Below are 17,117 nucleotides of genomic sequence, written 5' to 3' on the forward strand. Positions count from 1 at the left end.
TAGTAGGGGTTACCCATTTATGGGAAAAAACTAAATTTTGGGGAATCTAAGGAGATTCGATATTGAGTGGATTCAAAAATGAAAACTTTTGAAGCACTAATTATTTCTTCCATAGCATGAGTTTCACTAGATGCCTCCCGCAAGGAGAAGTCACGACGAAGAGACTTCACTTGCTTATGTCAGGTAGGGGCGTCCGTGAGAGGGACTTCATGGGCATGCCCGATGCGAGGACCCTCTAGAGGCTAGAGAGGGAAATAGAGTGATATAGGCTGCTGTCGTGAGGAGGGTGAGGTTGGGGGAGAGCAATGCATGGCATATGAAGGACAAGGGCAAGGATAGGAGGAGAGGATTGGCAGCGCAGGGTAGTTCAAGGGAGCCACATATTAGAGGGTAGAGCAGATGGAGCCAAGGGCATTAGAAGAAAAGTTAGGGCCCTACGAGAATATTCACACCTATTTAATTTTCAAAAAATAAAGTTACTAGATGGTTCTAATTTTGAAACGCGTTTAATTAGGTGGAATCAAGAAAGATTCCAAGGGAAGGTTAAATCAAATGAAAGGGTGAAGGGAAAAGAAGGTGGGATAGGTGGCAATAGCAGTTGTGATCAAAGAGGAAAAGGGAGCGGCTGGCAAATGTCGTGCTAGGCAGGAAGGGCATGAAATTGGTGGAAGAGGGCAACACGTGGCAAAAGTAATGGCAAGAGGGGGAAGATGATAGTTGATTGCTTTTTTTATACGTAGGGGTCACAGAGATGGCAATGACCTACATCGAGTGGAGTGTTTAGCATCGGAATTACTCCCTGCTGTGCGAGGTCACAAGCTCGACTCCTATTGCTGAATGCATTGAGCTTTTATTGTGCACTACTTCGAGTGGAGCCTATGATGGAATCTCTAAAGATTCCATAGAATGGGAATGGAAATGATTGCTACTATTTGGTTTGACGTTAAAATATATTCACTAAAATTAGAGATTCCCCTTCCCCCTTACCCCACATACCGTCGCCTCTGCCGGCCTCCATCTCGCCCTCTTCCTCCTGCTTGCCAAGATAGAGGGAGATAGTCAAGCATGATTTCCCCTATCACAACCCCTCCATGCCGTCACCATCCCACCTCAGGCTGCCAAGACACACACACACACACACACACACAGAGAGAGAGAGAGTCTTGCATGCAAAGACGAGTCACCAGAGAGAGCAAGATATAGAGAGCCTAAGAGGCTTATAATCTACAAAGATTCTCAATAATGTCTACATTACAAAGAATTGGACTTCCCTACGACTCCCCTACCGGCTCGTCTTCCCAATCCAACTAGAATCTTCAACAAATTCCTCTTCCTCAAGTACGTTACCCTGAGGTTGACACACAACCTCTGACATCTATTCAAAAGTGAAGGATGAGATTTGAGCTCTACAAGTCCGGTTGTGTACTCTCCCCATCAACTATGTAAACCAATTGGACAATATAAAGCGTTCGTGATTAATCGTTCATGCTTAATTTATAATAGAGTAACTCAACCTCTACCTAGCCTGTCTACTGCGCCTATTGCCGGCTCTATCTACACCACCTATGGCCGCCCCTATCTACATCTTCCTCTCAGCAGCTTGGCTGGCCCGAGAAGGCATCTTCGCAGGATTCTGGAATTTTTATCATCCTAATAGTTATTTGGGTGCACTACAGACCGTTTTCCAAAGTTGGACTCCCTTTGCGCTTTTTGGTATACTTCTCCAAACCAAATGATGCCACCTCTCGACGCTCAAAAAGAAGCACGAGAGTCTACAACTAACCTACCTGACAATAGGAAAGCTCCTCTCTCGCGCTCTCTCCCTCTCTCTCTCTCATCACACACACACACACAAAAGACTTGAATGTGCTCTTTCTTCTGCAGGAGAGCTGAGTGAAGAAAGGGGAGTGAAACCGCTGATCATCGTGTGAGAGAGAGAGAGAGACAGAGAGAGAGCTTGCATTTTTTACAGGAACAATCTCAGCTTGGGTCTTTGCGACATCTTCAAATGTAAGTTGTCAATCAGTCCTTGAATTGAATTTAAGTTGCACGCAAGCATGACTCTTAATGTTTTCAAGCATACACATAAAGAATGTCTTTAGGTGTGTGCCTAGCTGTACATGCAGAGGTTCTTGCTACCTTTGATGTGATAATATATTTGAAGTGTGGTGCCAGTCAAGTCATTTGTACACTGAAAGGAAACCACATATAGATATGATTATCACTAAAGTTTTTGAGTCAGAAAGGAAACCACATATAGAAATGATTGACACACATAACTAAAGTTTTTGATGGTTGATAGCATAGAAAAGCATGTAATGCACTAGATCAATCATCTAAAGACTATAATGGTTGTAAGTTCCTGCAATTGTTACAAATAGGTTCCATGGCAGCAGAACTTTGAAATGGCTATAAACAAGCATGTAAGTTATGATAGGTTTACAAACATGCACGTGCAGGTGCACGTGCGCACATGCACAAACACAGGTGTGCCGACCATGCTTTAGTTGACAATTCCACATCATTGAGACGGATCCAAAAGTGCATCAAATCAATCGGAGCTGCTTCAGCTTGAAGAGTTACCGAGGCGACATTCCTCATTCAAATCAGTAGAGTCTGCATTTGAGGTATTGCATGTGTGTACATGTCATTTACGCAATCAAAAGCAAATATCACGTCAGAGAGATTACCAAATTAGAATCGAGAGGAGGTCCCAGAGTAACTGGACAGAGAGATAGAGCACGAGGACCAACAATCGATGGCAGTTCGGGAGCTGCCTGAGTTGCCCTAGGATAGGCATGTTTAGTAGACTTTTGATCTCTTGAAGATTCAGTTGCAAGTGCCCCTTACAATAGGCACTATTGAGGGGGGAGCAAGAGAGCGAGTCTTCTCAGTTTGCAATGGAGTTTTGCTATTCAACAGGTTTTGCATCACCAGCAAATGCCCCATTATCTGAGATTTTACCTGCACAGTTTCTTGTGTTTGACTCTTGGAGATCTCTAGGTATCTCTTTGAGGAGTGGGCCACTATGTGTCAACATGTTTCTCTTGCAATTGTCAAGAACACGTCACATATTCCTTGGTCCAAAGAGAGCTCCCATGATCGGATTCAGAGTGCAGATTTTATATGAGGACTCCTTTTGGATGAGGGAGACTATTTATGATACCATACAAAAGCAGACAATGGTTGAGGCCAACTACTTTATGGATATTAGATAGTTTGCAGATTTGTTTGAGAGTCAGTTTAGTGAGGCCTTGGTTTCACTGTGAGAGTGAGCAGCAGAAAGAGTGTGAGCCACGCATGCCGAAAATGTTGGAGAGAGAGAGAGAGAGAGAGAGAGAGAGAGAGAGAGAGAGAGAGAGAGAGAGAGAGAGAGAGAGAGAGAGAGAGAGAGAGAGAGAGAACACAAGTGCTCTGCAAATGATACTCTCAATACACAATCTCTGAATGACTACAAGACCCTAAACATTCTATTTATAGAATCTTAGGTTGAGGTGGGGCAAAAATGTGTAACTGGTGCAAAAATCATAAAAGCCCAAATAAGGCTAAAAATGTGTGCACCCAGCCAAGCTCAGAAAATGACTGGCTGGACACGTGCTAAAAGTGTTCGTCCATGCAATCTACATGATGTGCGATGGGTGGCCAACCCGGGACAATCACTAGCCGTACAAAATGGCGAAGCAACGGTGGTATAACTCTAACATTCACAGATAGGAGCCACACCAATAAACTGGAATTAAATAGAATATTGACCAAACGAGACGAGGGAGAAGATCGACACAGTATTTGGGACGAGAAGATGGGCTGGTCCCTCCCCCCTCCAAAGAGAATTTTTATTTAGGAGAATCCTTTTACAAGCACAAGAACCGGAGAAACCCCTCCGTTCTAGATCTTAGACTCGATGGTCGTTTCCTTCATGTTAGGTGAATCCGAGAGACAAGCTCTCATTCTTTTTCCCATCTGTACTCAGAGCGTAAAGCTCTGCAGACCGTTCTGATTCCGTCTGTGGAATCCTCGAGTGTAGACCAAAGACTCGTTGCTCCTTCTCTGCAATGGAATACCTGCAAAAAGCACAAACATAAAAGCAACAACTTGTAGAGTGTATTCACAAGCTTCACCTGTTGCTCCTAGTACGGAAGAGCGACCTTTATACTCTGACTTCACACGATCACTTGCGACTGCTCGGCGACAAAGTCTCCTTCAGGTAGCGCTGGCAAAACTGGGAGCAGAGTGAGCGCTAGAGCTGCTTTTATAGGCTCCGGAGGGCAGCAGGAATAGCCGGCAAAACTCCCGCAACAATAGCAGATCAGGATTGGCGTTGGAAATTGGAATAGTTGGAGGAGAGAGAGGGCTTGACGGCAGATTCTAGAGAGAGGAGAGAGTGATTGCGCTGTTTTCAGCTTTGTAGGGAGCGCCTCCTGTTTTTTGCTTTATTTTTATAAAGTGGGCAGTCCGTCACTTTTAAAGAATCATGTGAACCTGTTCATAAACTCAATAAAAACTGTGTGAGCTGAAAACTGATGCTACACAGCACTTCTGAGGAAACTCTAATCGGAATGTTACATCGTTCACCAATTATCTTAAATCACCCATAATAACGATTGGAAAGTTTTGCCACATTTCTCTTATGAGTTGCTTGTTTCTTTAGACTTGCCTTCCCAAACTTGAGTAAGACCAATTGACAGACTGTTAAGTCCAAATTCCTTTTGTGCTTGTCTGCAACTTTCTCATGCTTTTCTTGAGAGCGTAGTTTTGCTCTCTTAACTTGCCCACAAGCAGAGTCCATATCCCAGACAAACTCATCTGCTGCAAACATCTTATCCTTAGTTAAAAGGATCGGTGGAAGCAAAGGCTTACCATAAAGAATCTCAAAGGGTTCCTTCCCCGTAGACAAATGTACCGCGTACTCGCAAGGGGCAAATACTTCTCCCAATCAGATTGTGTGTCTGATACATAGGATTTCAAAATATCCAATATTGTGGAATTGGCGATCTCACTCTGCCCATCCGTTTGGGGATGGTATGCAGAAGAAAAATTCAACTTCATGCCAAGGTTATCAAACAAGGCACGCCAAAAATTTCTGTCATCCGAGGATCTCGATCACTCACATGGACTTGGGCATCCTGTAACAAACTTGGACACCCCAAGTCAAGATTCTACTGCGACACAATAGAGATTTACTTCAAAACAATTCACAAAGACGACACGGCCCGGCGTAGTTCTGTGCCCAGAGGTATTGGCCCCAAAGACTGGCGCCCCTTTCGGTATTTCTTTTTATATTAATCTGTGTGCAAAGTACAAGGGAGTCTCTGGGATCTCGCACTCAGACTCTACGTGTCACAAAGTGATGACGTGGCGGACAGCAGAAACCCTAAAATTCCTGCAAACCCTAATTTCTGCCAGAAACCCTAATTTCTGGAAATCGCGGAGGCTTGATTTTTTTTTTTTGAAAATGATGAGCGACGCAAATTTCGCTTTTTCTCTACTTAATGAGAAAGAGAGAGAGAATGCTTTTGCTTTCAAGTTTTGACTCTCTGTGAGAGAGAGAGAGAGAGAGAGAGAGAGAGAGAGAGAGAGAGAGAGAGAGAGAGAGAGAGAGAGAGAGAGAGAGCAATTGCTTTTGATTTGAAGCTTTTGGGGCTCTGCTTTTGGGCATCCCTTGTAACCTTTAAATTAGTGGTGAGGGCCTCACTTCTCAGAGCATCTGGACGCAGAGTCTGAGAGTGAAACCCTAGCCACTCTCTTGTACTTTGATCTGATTAATATAAAAAAAAATACCGAAAGGGGCGCCAGTCTTTGGGGCCAATATCTCTAGGCACGGAACTCCGCCGGGCCAGTGCAAATCTATTGTGATCTGTGAATTGTTTTGAAGTGGTTATTTGGTGCTGTCGCGGTTGATTCTTGACTTGGATTGTCCAAGTCTGTTACAGTGGTATCAGAGCACGGCCGATTTCTCTTCTACGGGAAATCCGATCCCCGAATTTTTTTCCCGCGGCACCTATGGCCTCAGGCAATGATCAGTCGACTCCCTCTACATCTGGAGATGCGGGCAGGGATCACAACGAAGATTCCGGCACGGAGTATGGCCCGCCTAGGCCTACTCCAGCGGAGCAGCAAGAGATGGAGCGTCGAAAATTGATTGATGATGCAACGAAGATGATGCTCAATTTTGTCAAGGATCCGAAGATGGCAAAATATATGAACCAGACCTCTTTGGAAGAGGTACAGATGGAGCGGCAAAGAACCACAACACCACTCCCGAAACCTGCTCTCAAGAAACCTTCTGCCTCCAAGAAATATACGGAGAAAGAACTGGAGAATGTGGTTGATGCACGGATTGCTCAGCTTTTCGACATGCAAAAGAAAGGCAAAAAGCACGGCAAAAAGCAGAAGAAAGGCACTGACTTCCCGGGATATTTGGGTCGTCGGTCGACATTTGACAAGGCAAAGAAATTGAAGCGTGTCAAGTTTGAAGACCTACCCCGTTCTTCTTCTTCTTCTTCTGACAGTTCTTCTAGCGCTTCAGACTCGAGCGAAGAAGACAGAAAAGCAAAAAGCGAAGCAAGACACAAGCTTCGGAAAGGGCAAGAAAAAAGGCAAAGAAGGCTACATCTCGCCCAGAGACTGACAGTTCTACTGAGGACTCGTCTATAGACAGCTCAGATTCCGATGACGGAAAGTTTTATGCGAACAAGAAGAATTTTTACAAAGCCAACCAGTATGACTTTCTCGAAGATAAAAGCAAGAAAGTCCGAGAGTTTAAGGAAGGTGGCCACTCGATCAAGTTTGATACTTTTTCAGGATACTCAGATGCTTCGAAGGCTTTGTCTTTTATATAACAGTTTGACATCGCTTTCGCGGGAGGACGCTATTCAGAGCACTCCAAGATTCGGAGAGTTGCCTCTTACTTTAAGAGGAATGCTCGTACTTGGTGGTCCACGCTTCTTTTAGACAAGACTGCGCCAGTTAAATGGCTGAAATTTAAGAAGCTTTTTATTTCTTCTTGGTTGATGCAAGAATATGAATGAGATATACGAGCTGCTTGGAACCATCTTCGGATGACCAAGAAAGATACAATCAATGCTTACTGTGAAAGATTCTGGAGCTCTTCAGATTGAGCGGTTTACCTTGGGTCTACCTACAGAGATCCGAGATCACTGCTTGGAATAGAAGTAAGCTTCTATTTAGGAGTTGATGAGTCATGTGAACCGGGGCTTTGCCATTCACTCTGGCAGTTTGACCTACCCCACAGATAAGGCCATGACACAACAAGCCGAACAAACTTCTGGGAATGAAAGTAGAAAGAAAAAGAGCAACCCAGAGAAAAAGGATGCATGACCCAAGCTTACTCTGAGGAGAGAGCTCGCTTCATCAGAGAGGGGAAGTGCTTTGGATGCGGGGAACAGGGACATATCTCCGCGAAGTGCCCTAAAAAGGCACAGAAAGAACAGAATGATAAAGACGACGATAGGCCTGAGAGTTTGAGAACAGCTGAGGAATGTGGCAGAAAAGGTAGATGGAAACGCAGAACTGGTACCACATGGCGTGGAACCTGCACCGAATCGAATGAATGAAAGTACCACTTTGTCGCTTTTAGGGCAAAGTGAAGGATCAGGAAGCTCTTTTGAAGGAGCCAAGGCCAACTTCTTTTCACTTGGAATTGCCGGCTCGACTTGGAATTACGCTCGACTGACTGACGCCACAGGTGGAGGTAGTTCGACTGGCACCCGGATGGGATGTTGCCATTACACCGAGCATTGGCAAACTTTGTTTGCAATGATAGGGGTGTTCAGGGCACGCGAGTGACGTTCTACTCAGTATCCCTTGGTACCACAAGAACTACGCCATGGTTGACTATTGGGCCGAGAAAGCGACTTTGATAAATGAAGGGCTTAGAGATTGTACTTGATGAACTTCAGTTTCTTACTCATTCTTTTGGGAGAGAACTGAACGATGGATAAAGGTTGAATATGTTTTGACCTGATCAAAAGAACGCCAAGATTTTTCTCCACACTCATGCCGATTGCTTTTCAGAGGGCTTGAAGATCAAACCATTGATCTGATACTTGGAAGCACGCCACCGAATCGGCCACCTTACCGTGTGAGCCGAGTACAGAATGAAAAGATTATGAACCCAGTGAAAGACCTCTTGGAAAAGGGTCTTGTCCGGCCTAGTACTTCACCGTATTGCTCTCCAGTGTTGTTGGTTTTGAAGAAAGACGGATCTTGGCGAATGTGCATCGATTATAGCGCTCTCAACAAAATCACCATCAAGAACAGATTTCCGATTCCTAGGATCGATGATATACTTGACAGGTTACAGGGATCCTCGTGTTTTAGCAGGATTGACTTGAAGAGTGGATATCATCAGATCAGGATAGCGCCAGGAGATGTCTACAAGACAGTTTTTCGGACGACTTTTGGGTTATTTGAGTTTTTGGTGATGCCTTTTGGCTTAACCAATGCTCCTGCTACATTTAACCAGATGATGGACATGATTTTTCGAGAGTACAGGCTATTTGTTGGCACTTTCTTTGACGACGTCATTGTTTTCGCCAAGAATGAGGCAGAACACAGAGATCATCTGCTTCAACTGTTTCAGGCATTACGAGATCACACATTAGTGATTAATGCAAAGAAAAGTGAATTTTTCCTACCAGAGATACACTTTTTTGGACACATTGTGTCAGCAGTAGTAGGAGTGCAAATGGACCCGACCAAGATAGAGACTATCCGTGATTGGCCCGATTTGAGGAATGTCCATGAAGTTAGAAGCTTCTTGGGACTGTGTTCGTACTACAGGCGGTTCATACGAAAGTTTGCAGAGGTTGCTTTCCCTTTGCATACCTTGACACAGAAAGGAGCACCTTTTTCGTGGGGACCCACAGAGGTGACTGCCTTTCGGACATTGAAAGAGAAATTGACTACGGGACCTATTTTGACTTTGCCGGACTTGTAGAAGTCATTTGAAGTATATTGTGATGCTTGTGGTCGTAGTCTGGGTACGGTCTTGATGCAAGAAGGCCATGTCATAGCTTACGAGAGCCGTTTGTTCTCTAGGCCGGAGATGATAGCACAGATATATGAGAAAGAGATTTTGGCGGTTATCCATGCTCTTACTCAGTGGCTGCACTACCTACTCGGAGCGGATTTTACTGTCTTTACAGACCATCAGAGTTTGCGCTACTTCTTGTCACAGAAGCAGCTTTCGGAAAAGCAGATGCGGTGGGCGAACATCTTGTCACAGTTCCACTTCTAGATTGTCCATGTGCAGGGACAGCAGAATGTGGTGGTAGATGCTTTGTCTCGGAGACTGTTGGTTCTGGCTATTTTCCGCGATACATCATAGGAGCTTCGAGGATATGGTCGATCAGTATGCCACAGATACAAATTTTGCAGATATTTTCACACGGATACGGGATGGGGAGACAGTAGCTGGATACTCCCGTCGGGAAGGCTACTTGATGAAAAAGACTATGTTGTGCGTTACACAGCCGTTGAGGGATAAGGTTATGACTGAATGCCACTGTCCACCTTTTACGGGTCACCGTGGCATTGCTACCACCATGAAGGGGGTAGAGAGATACTTCTTTGGGCCGAGACTCAAAAAGGATGTGGAAGAGTTTGTGCGCAGTTGTTTGGTATGCCAGAAGGTCAAGTTTGATAGGCATAAGGCACATGGATTGTTACAGCCTTTACCCATACCCACCCACCCCTGGGAAAGTATTGCAATGGATTTCATTTTTGATCTCCCAAGAACACAGAATGATCACGATGATTTTCCGATTACATGGCACGTCTGAGACGATTGTCTCCGACAGAGACCCCAGGTTTATGAGTTTGTTTTGGAAGGCAATTTGGGAGAACATTGGCACACGGTTGCAATTCTCATCATCGTTCCACTTGTAGACTGACGGGCAATTTGAGATTGCCAATTCAGTGATTTTAGATTTATTGAAGTCTTGTATCTCGGATCAGAAGACTCAATGGAAAAAGAACTTACCTTTGGTGGAATTTGCCTACAATAACACGATACACTCTTCGACGGGGAAGACGCCATGTGAGATTGTTGAAAGTGTTGCGAAGGTTCCATCCTTCCCGAGCACGAAAGATTAGATATTTGAAGCGGATGAATATTCGCGAGATTTGGATACGGCTTTTGCCAAGGTTCGCGAGACTTTGCAGGAGTCTCAAGAACGACAGAAAAAGGCAGCGGATCGCCATCGTTGCGACTTGAAACTGAAGGAGGATGATTGGGTGCTCTTACTTTTGAGAAGGCACGCCTACGAAAGAAAAAGGGAAAGGAGAGGCTTTTTCCAAAGCTTAGTATGCAATACTACGGACCTTTCCAGATCACTGATAAGATAAATGATGTCTCCTTCTGATTGAAACTGCTAGATACTTGGAGGATTCATAATGCATTGCATGTGAGTCTCTTGAATCCTGTTAAGGGTGATGTGCCTGATGATGGGGAGCCTGATGAGCAACCCGAAGTGGAAGAAAAGGAGGAGATCCTTGTTCCTGAACAGATTTTGGCACATAACGATACGAAGAAAGGTAAAGTCCGAAGGCGGTTCTTGGTTAAGTTCAAGAACTTTCCTGCATTTGATGCGAAGTGGATGGCGGAGGAGGACCTAGCAGATACTCCTCGGATTGTGAAACTTTACCTCGATGTTTTGGTTTAGCATAGTTTACTCCAAATGGAACCCAGAATTCAGCTTGGCCGGAGATCTGGTGCAGTGGGATGCACAAGAGGGGAGTCACTCCGCTCCCTTGTCAACAGATGCCTCGATTTTGATACTAAAGTCACTGATGTCTCTTTGAGCTTTAGGGATACTGAGAGCTGACAGTATTCTGTTGGATGACTTTATGAAATGGAATTCTTGATAATGATACTGATTTGTTCTTGACTTCTTGTGAGTGCAGGAACTGATAGCCGAAATGACTGCAACATTTTGGTCTGATTGATCTCGAATAGACATGGTTGCAATAGGGGTTAGTCAATCGGACATCGATGAGGTCCCGATTGGACCTAGATGTGATTGCTAGCTACATTGCCGATAAATCATGGTCTAAGATCCGAATGAATGTTGAATATCATGTGATGTCTGGTGATGTCCTGTGATGTCGTGTGATGTGACTGTCGATTTTGTACATGTGCTAGATGTGTTTTCCTGGTACGTAGGTACTAACAGTCAGTGTCTGCTAAGACGGTTTATGGCTTTTGTCGGTTTTGCAGGCGTAATCGCGGTCGATTACAATGCTTTCAAGAGGGGGGTATGTCACAAAGTGATGACGTGGCGGACAACAGAAACCCTAAGTTCTGCCAAAACCCTAATTTCTGGAAATTGCAGAGTCTTGAATTTTTATTTTTTTTTTTGAAAATGATGAGCGACGCAAATTTCGCTTTTTCTCTACTTAATGAGAAAGAGAGAGAGAATGCTTTTGCTTTCAAGTTTTGACTCTCTGTGAGAGAGAGAGAGAGAGAGCAATTGCTTTTGATTTGAAGCTTTTGGGGCTCTGCTTTTGGGCATCCCTTGTAACCTTTAAATTAGTGGTGAGGGCCTCACTTCTCAGAGCATCTGGACGCAGAGTCTGAGAGTGAAACCCTAGCCACTCTCTTGTACTTTGATCTGATTAATATAAAAAGAAATACCGAAAGGGGCGCCAGTCTTTGGGGCCAATATCTCTAGGCACGGAACTCCGCCGGGCCAGTGCAAATCTATTGTGATCTGTGAATTGTTTTGAAGTGGTTATTTGGTGCTGTCGCGGTTGATTCTTGACTTGGAGTGTCCAAGTCTGTTACACTACATCCAGATGCTCTGAGTTATGAGACCCAAGAGAGCTATTTATTGTTACAAGGGATGCCCAAAAAGCAAAGCCTAAAAAATCTCAAAATCAAAAGCTTTAGAAGTTTCTCAAAAATGAAAGCATAGGGCCCCAAAAGCTTCTCAATATAATTTTTGAAAATCCGTACTGATGTCAGCATAAAAAGCGGAACGTCCGTACTGCTGCCCGTACGGCCTGCCATGTTAGTATGTTAGCGCGTTTTCTGACGGACTTTCCACTGGTTGCCACGTCAGCCTGTCGGTGCATTTCATGGGAGACTGCCACGTCATCAGTTTGTGACATACCCCCTCTTGAAAGAATTGTAATCGCTCTCGATTACGCCTGCAAAACAGACAGAGGCCATAAATTGTCTTAGTAGACACTGACTGTTAGTACCAACGCACTAGACACAACACATCTAGCACTTGTACAAATCGACAGTCACGTCACTGGACATCACAGGACATCATATGACAAATCACATACAAATTCATTCCAAATCTCAGACCATGATTAATCGGCAACGTATTTAGTAATCGCATCTAGATCCAGTTGGGACCTCACAAATCCGATTAACTAATCCTTATTGCAATTATGTCTATAGAGATGTATGAGACCGAAATGCTGCAGTCATTTCGTCTTTCAGTTCCTGCACTCAAACAAGTCAAGTACAAATCAATCATTTTCATTTTCATTTTCGGGAATTCCGATTCATAAAGTCATACAACAAAATACTGTCAGCCCATCAGTATCCCTGAAACCCAAAGAGACATCAATGACTCTATTCAAAATCGGGGTAATCTGTTGACAAAGGAGCGGAGTGACTCCCCTCTTGTGCAAGCCCGTTGCACTAGATTCACCCATGCTGAAATCGGGGTTCTATCGTAGTAGACTATGCTAAACCAAATGCTTCAAGGTAAAGTTCCAAAATCTGAGGAGTATTCGCTAGGTCCTCCTTCTCCATCCACTTTGCATCCAATGCAGAATAGTTGTTGAATTCAACTAAGAACTACCTAATCAATTTACCTTTAATCTTTCTATCCTTGTGTGCCAGTATCTGTTCTAGAACGAGTATCTCCTCGATTTCCTCCACTTCGGGTTGCTCATCTGACTCCCCATCATCGGGCACCACGCCTTTAAAAGGCTTCAATAGACTCACATGAATCTTCCAAGTATCGGGCAGCTTCAGTCTAAAGGAGACATCATTTATCTTTTCTTTTATCTGGAAAGGGCCATAGTATCTCATGCTAAACTTTGGAAAAAGCCACTTCTTTCCCTTTTTCTTTCTTAGGCGTGCCTTCTCAAAATGTAAGAGCACACAATCATCTTTCTTTAATTTCAAATCGTGATGGTGTTGATCTGCTGCCTTCTTGTGTCTTTCCTAAGATTTGGCTAAAGCCTCTCGGACCTTGGCAAAAGCAATGTCCAAGTCCCTGTGTACTGGTCGGCTTCAAAAATCTTACCTTTTGTGCTAAGGAAGGGTGGAACCTTCGAAGCACCTTCAATGATCTCAAATGGCGCCTTCCCCGTCGAAGAGTGGATCGTGTTATTGTAGGAACATTCCACAAAGGGCAAATTTTTTTCCCATTGAGTCTTCTGATCAGAAATGTAAGACTTCAATAAATCAAGTACGACTGAATTTGCAATCTCAGATTGCCCACCTGTCTGCGGGTGGAAAGATGACGAGAACTGCAACCATGTGCCAATGTTCTCCCAAATAGCCTTCCAAAACAAACTCGTGAATCGGGGATCTCTGTGAGAGACTATTGTCTCAGGCATGCCATGTAAACTGAAAATCTGTGAAATGAACAGTCTCGCTAAATGATCCGGCTTGATTGTTTTCTTCAGTGGAATGAAGTGAGCTTGCTTGCTAAATCTCTCGATGACAGTCCAAATGCCATCATGCCCACTGTGTCTTCGGGAGATCAAAAATGAAATCCATAGCAATACTTTCCCAGGGGCGGGTGGGAATGGGTAAAGGCTGTAACAATCCCTGTGCTTTATGCTTGTCAAACTTGACCTTTTGGCATACCAAGCAACTGCGTACAAAGTTATCCACATCCTTCTTGAGTCTCGGCCAAAAGAAGTAACGCTCCACACCTTTCAAGGTGGTGTCAATGCCGCGGTGACCCGTAAAATGTGGACAATGGCATTCAATTAGAACCTTTTCCCTCAACGGTTGTGTAACACACATCGTTTTCTTCATCAAGTAGCCATCCCGTATGGAATATCCCGCTACTACCTCCCCATTCTGTATTCGAGTGAATACATCCAAAAAATCTGGATCTGTGGTGTACTGATCAACCATGTTCTTGAAGCTTCTATGATGCATCTTGGAAATAGCCAAGACTAACGGCTTCCGGGACAAAGCATCCGCCACCAAGTTCTTCTGTCCCTGAACATGGACAATCTGGAAGTGAAACTGTGACAAGATGTTAGCCCACCGCATCTGCTTTTCCGAAAGCTGCTTCTGTGACAAGAAGTAGCGTAAACTCTGATGATCAGTGAAGACCGTAAAATCGGCTTTGAGTAGGTAATGTCGCCACTGAGTAAGAGCATGGATAACCGCCAAAAGCTCTTTCTCATAAATCCGTGCTGTCAATTCCGGCCTTGAAAACAATTGGCTCTCATAGGCAATGACATGGCCTTCTTGCATTAAGACCGCACCCAGACTACGACCACAATCATCACAATACACTTCGAATGACTTTTGCAAATCCGGCAAAGTCAATACTGGTCCCGTAGTCAATTTCTCTTTCAATGTCTAAAAGGCAGTCTTTGTGGGTCCCCACGACTCCTTTTCGTGTCAGAATGTGCAAAGGGGAAGCTACCTCTGCAAACTTTCGAATGAACCGCCGGTAGAACATAAGCCCAAGAATGTTCTAACTTCATGATCATTCTTTAAATCGGGCCAATCACGTAGTGTCAATCTTGGCCGGGTCCATCTGTACTCCTACTGCTGAGACAATGTGTCCCAAAAAGTGTATCTCCGGCAAGAAAAATTCACTCTTTTTGGCATTGATAACTAACTTGTGATCTCGCAATGCCTGAAAGACCTGAAGCAGATGGTGTCTTTGTTCTGCCTCATCCTTGGAGAAGACTATAATGTCATCAAAGAAAGTGCCAACAAACGATCTGTACTCTCTGAAAATCCTATCCATCATTCGATTGAAAGTCGCTGGAGCATTGATAAGGCCAAAAGACATCACCAAAAATTCACATAAACCGAAGCTCGTCCGAAAGGCTATAGACATCTCCCGGTGCGATTCTGATCTGATGATATACGCTTTTCAAATCAATCCTGTTGAAACAGGAGGATCCCTGTAGTTGGTCAAAATATCATCGATCCTTGGAATTGGAAATATGTTCTTGATGGGGATTTTATTGAGAGCTTTGTAATCAATGCACATTCTCCAAGATTCGTCTTTCTTTAAAAACCAACATCGGAGAGTAGTAGGGTGAAGTACTCGGCTGGATAAGACCCTTTTCCAAAAGGTCTGTTACTTCGTTCATAATCTTTTCATTCTAGGCTCGGCTCACACGGTAAGGTGGCTGGCTTAGTGGTGTGCTTCCAGGTATCAGATCAATAGTGTGATCCTCAGGACGAGATGGTGGCAACTCGCTCGGCAGACCCTCAGAAAAGCAATCGGCATGAGTCTAGAGAAAATCTTGGCGTTCTTTATCAAGTTCGGACATATTCGTTGTCTGTTCATCATTTAACTCTTTCAAGTAGATCGAGTAAACAAACAGGCTGGACTTCATTAATCTGGAAATGGCCAAAGCCGATACAATAGGGACAGACTCGCCCTTCAGTTTTACATCAAGTACAATTTTTTGGCCCTTTTCATTTGCCAAAGTCGCGGAGGTGAATGTTGAACTTTGCTCAAGATGAGTGCTCCGAATTGTGCTCAAGGTTCCTTTTACTTACGGAAGGGAGAGCCTTCCGTTCCTTTAGTGAGAGAGTGCAAATGATCACAAACAAAGTGGTAAACACTTTGAATGAAGGTGCTGAGACTAAGAGATAGAGAGAGAAGAATACGACACCAGAATGTTGTCAAACCCTCTTCCGAAGGTCCCATTCTCTATGGCGAGAACGGTCTACTATTGATTGCACAAATCTCTAGAATGCAATGGACTTGCCGACGATGTCGACGACGATGAGGACGACGACGAGACGGGCTGAAAACTGAAAACGCTAAGGGCTGAAATCTGCAAATCTTGTATCTGCTGAATTCTGACTTTATGTCGATGACGACGGCGGTGGCGACGACAGGACGACGATGCGCTGAAAACGCAGATGCTGAAATCTGCGAATAGTGGGCTGAATCTGCAAACGCTGGCTGATCTGATCGTGCGACGAGGATCTGCTGTGGGAAGGTGAGATCTGCGAGGTTTGGGGGCTGCGGTACGGAGGCTAACTGCTGAAAACTAAAAACGCTGATGCAAATCTGGGATATGTCGTCAAGGAACTGCAAACGCTAGGGCTCATCTGCAACTCCAAAAACGTTAGGGCTGATGGGATATCTGCTGCAAAAACGCTATGGATTTTGCTGTCACCAGGCTGATCTGCAACTGCAAAACGCTGGGGCTGATCTGCAGTCGATGAAAAACGCTGGCTGGTCTTGGTGGCTTGAAAACGCTAGGTCTTCTTGCCGTCTTGCTGAGAAGGTGCACTTCAGGTGGTATCTGCTGCCTCTTCTGCCAGAAAGTGCTAGCGCTAGATTTCTTACATAGTGACTTACCAGAATTGCCCTACCCAGTTTCCCAACAAAGTCACTTATTAATAATAAGTGAAAAATGGCTAAAATAGGGAAAGTAGGTTTTGTGCATTGTAAAATGCTCCTGATGGATTCTGATGGTACTGCTGATGATCATGCTGTGTGCAACCAGAGGATATGCATCTACTCTTAAGTGTCTGGACATACACGGCCTGCAAACAGACTCACAAAGGTGCAAGAACACTTCCTAAGCTGAACTGAAACCTTGTCATGAAGTAGCTTCTCCACATACACATAGGGTTAGATGTGCACGTGACATCCCCTCCTTTTTAAAGTGAGGTACTGGTACCGAACTGTATGGCTTCGAGGGAGATTGCCAACAGTGTCTTGAATCCTGGAAAGGACTCTTCACCGGCCCACTCTGACGTGTGGGTCGTGCGATACTTGAACTTCATAAAGGTCTGCAACGCTTGCTTCTTTGGGCCGCACCGAAAGCGATAGTCATTTGTGGCTCCTTCAATACTTCAACTTTGTCTATAGTCATGCGTGGACCTTCTTCAAGAATCTCCG

General features: G+C 44.4%; 1 protein-coding gene across 3 annotated transcripts in view; it reads left to right on the forward strand.

The window, feature by feature from the left end:
• The first annotated feature begins 1,529 nt into the window (after window positions 1-1,529).
• Window positions 1,530-17,117, forward strand: part of LOC147421686 (uncharacterized) — a 51,296-nt gene continuing 35,708 nt past the window's right edge. The window contains exon 1 of one of the 3 annotated variants that reach the window (XM_086502915.1): window positions 1,530-2,010. The gene's annotated coding sequence lies outside the window, so the exon portion shown is untranslated. The remainder of the gene's footprint in view (window positions 2,011-17,117) is intronic. The other 2 variants (XM_086502914.1, XM_086502916.1) reach the window with 2 other exon arrangements.

Source organism: Adiantum capillus-veneris, chromosome 27 (genome assembly GCF_014529385.1).
Source record: "Adiantum capillus-veneris isolate H3 chromosome 27, ASM1452938v2, whole genome shotgun sequence".
Lineage (NCBI taxonomy): Eukaryota > Viridiplantae > Streptophyta > Polypodiopsida > Polypodiales > Pteridaceae > Adiantum > Adiantum capillus-veneris.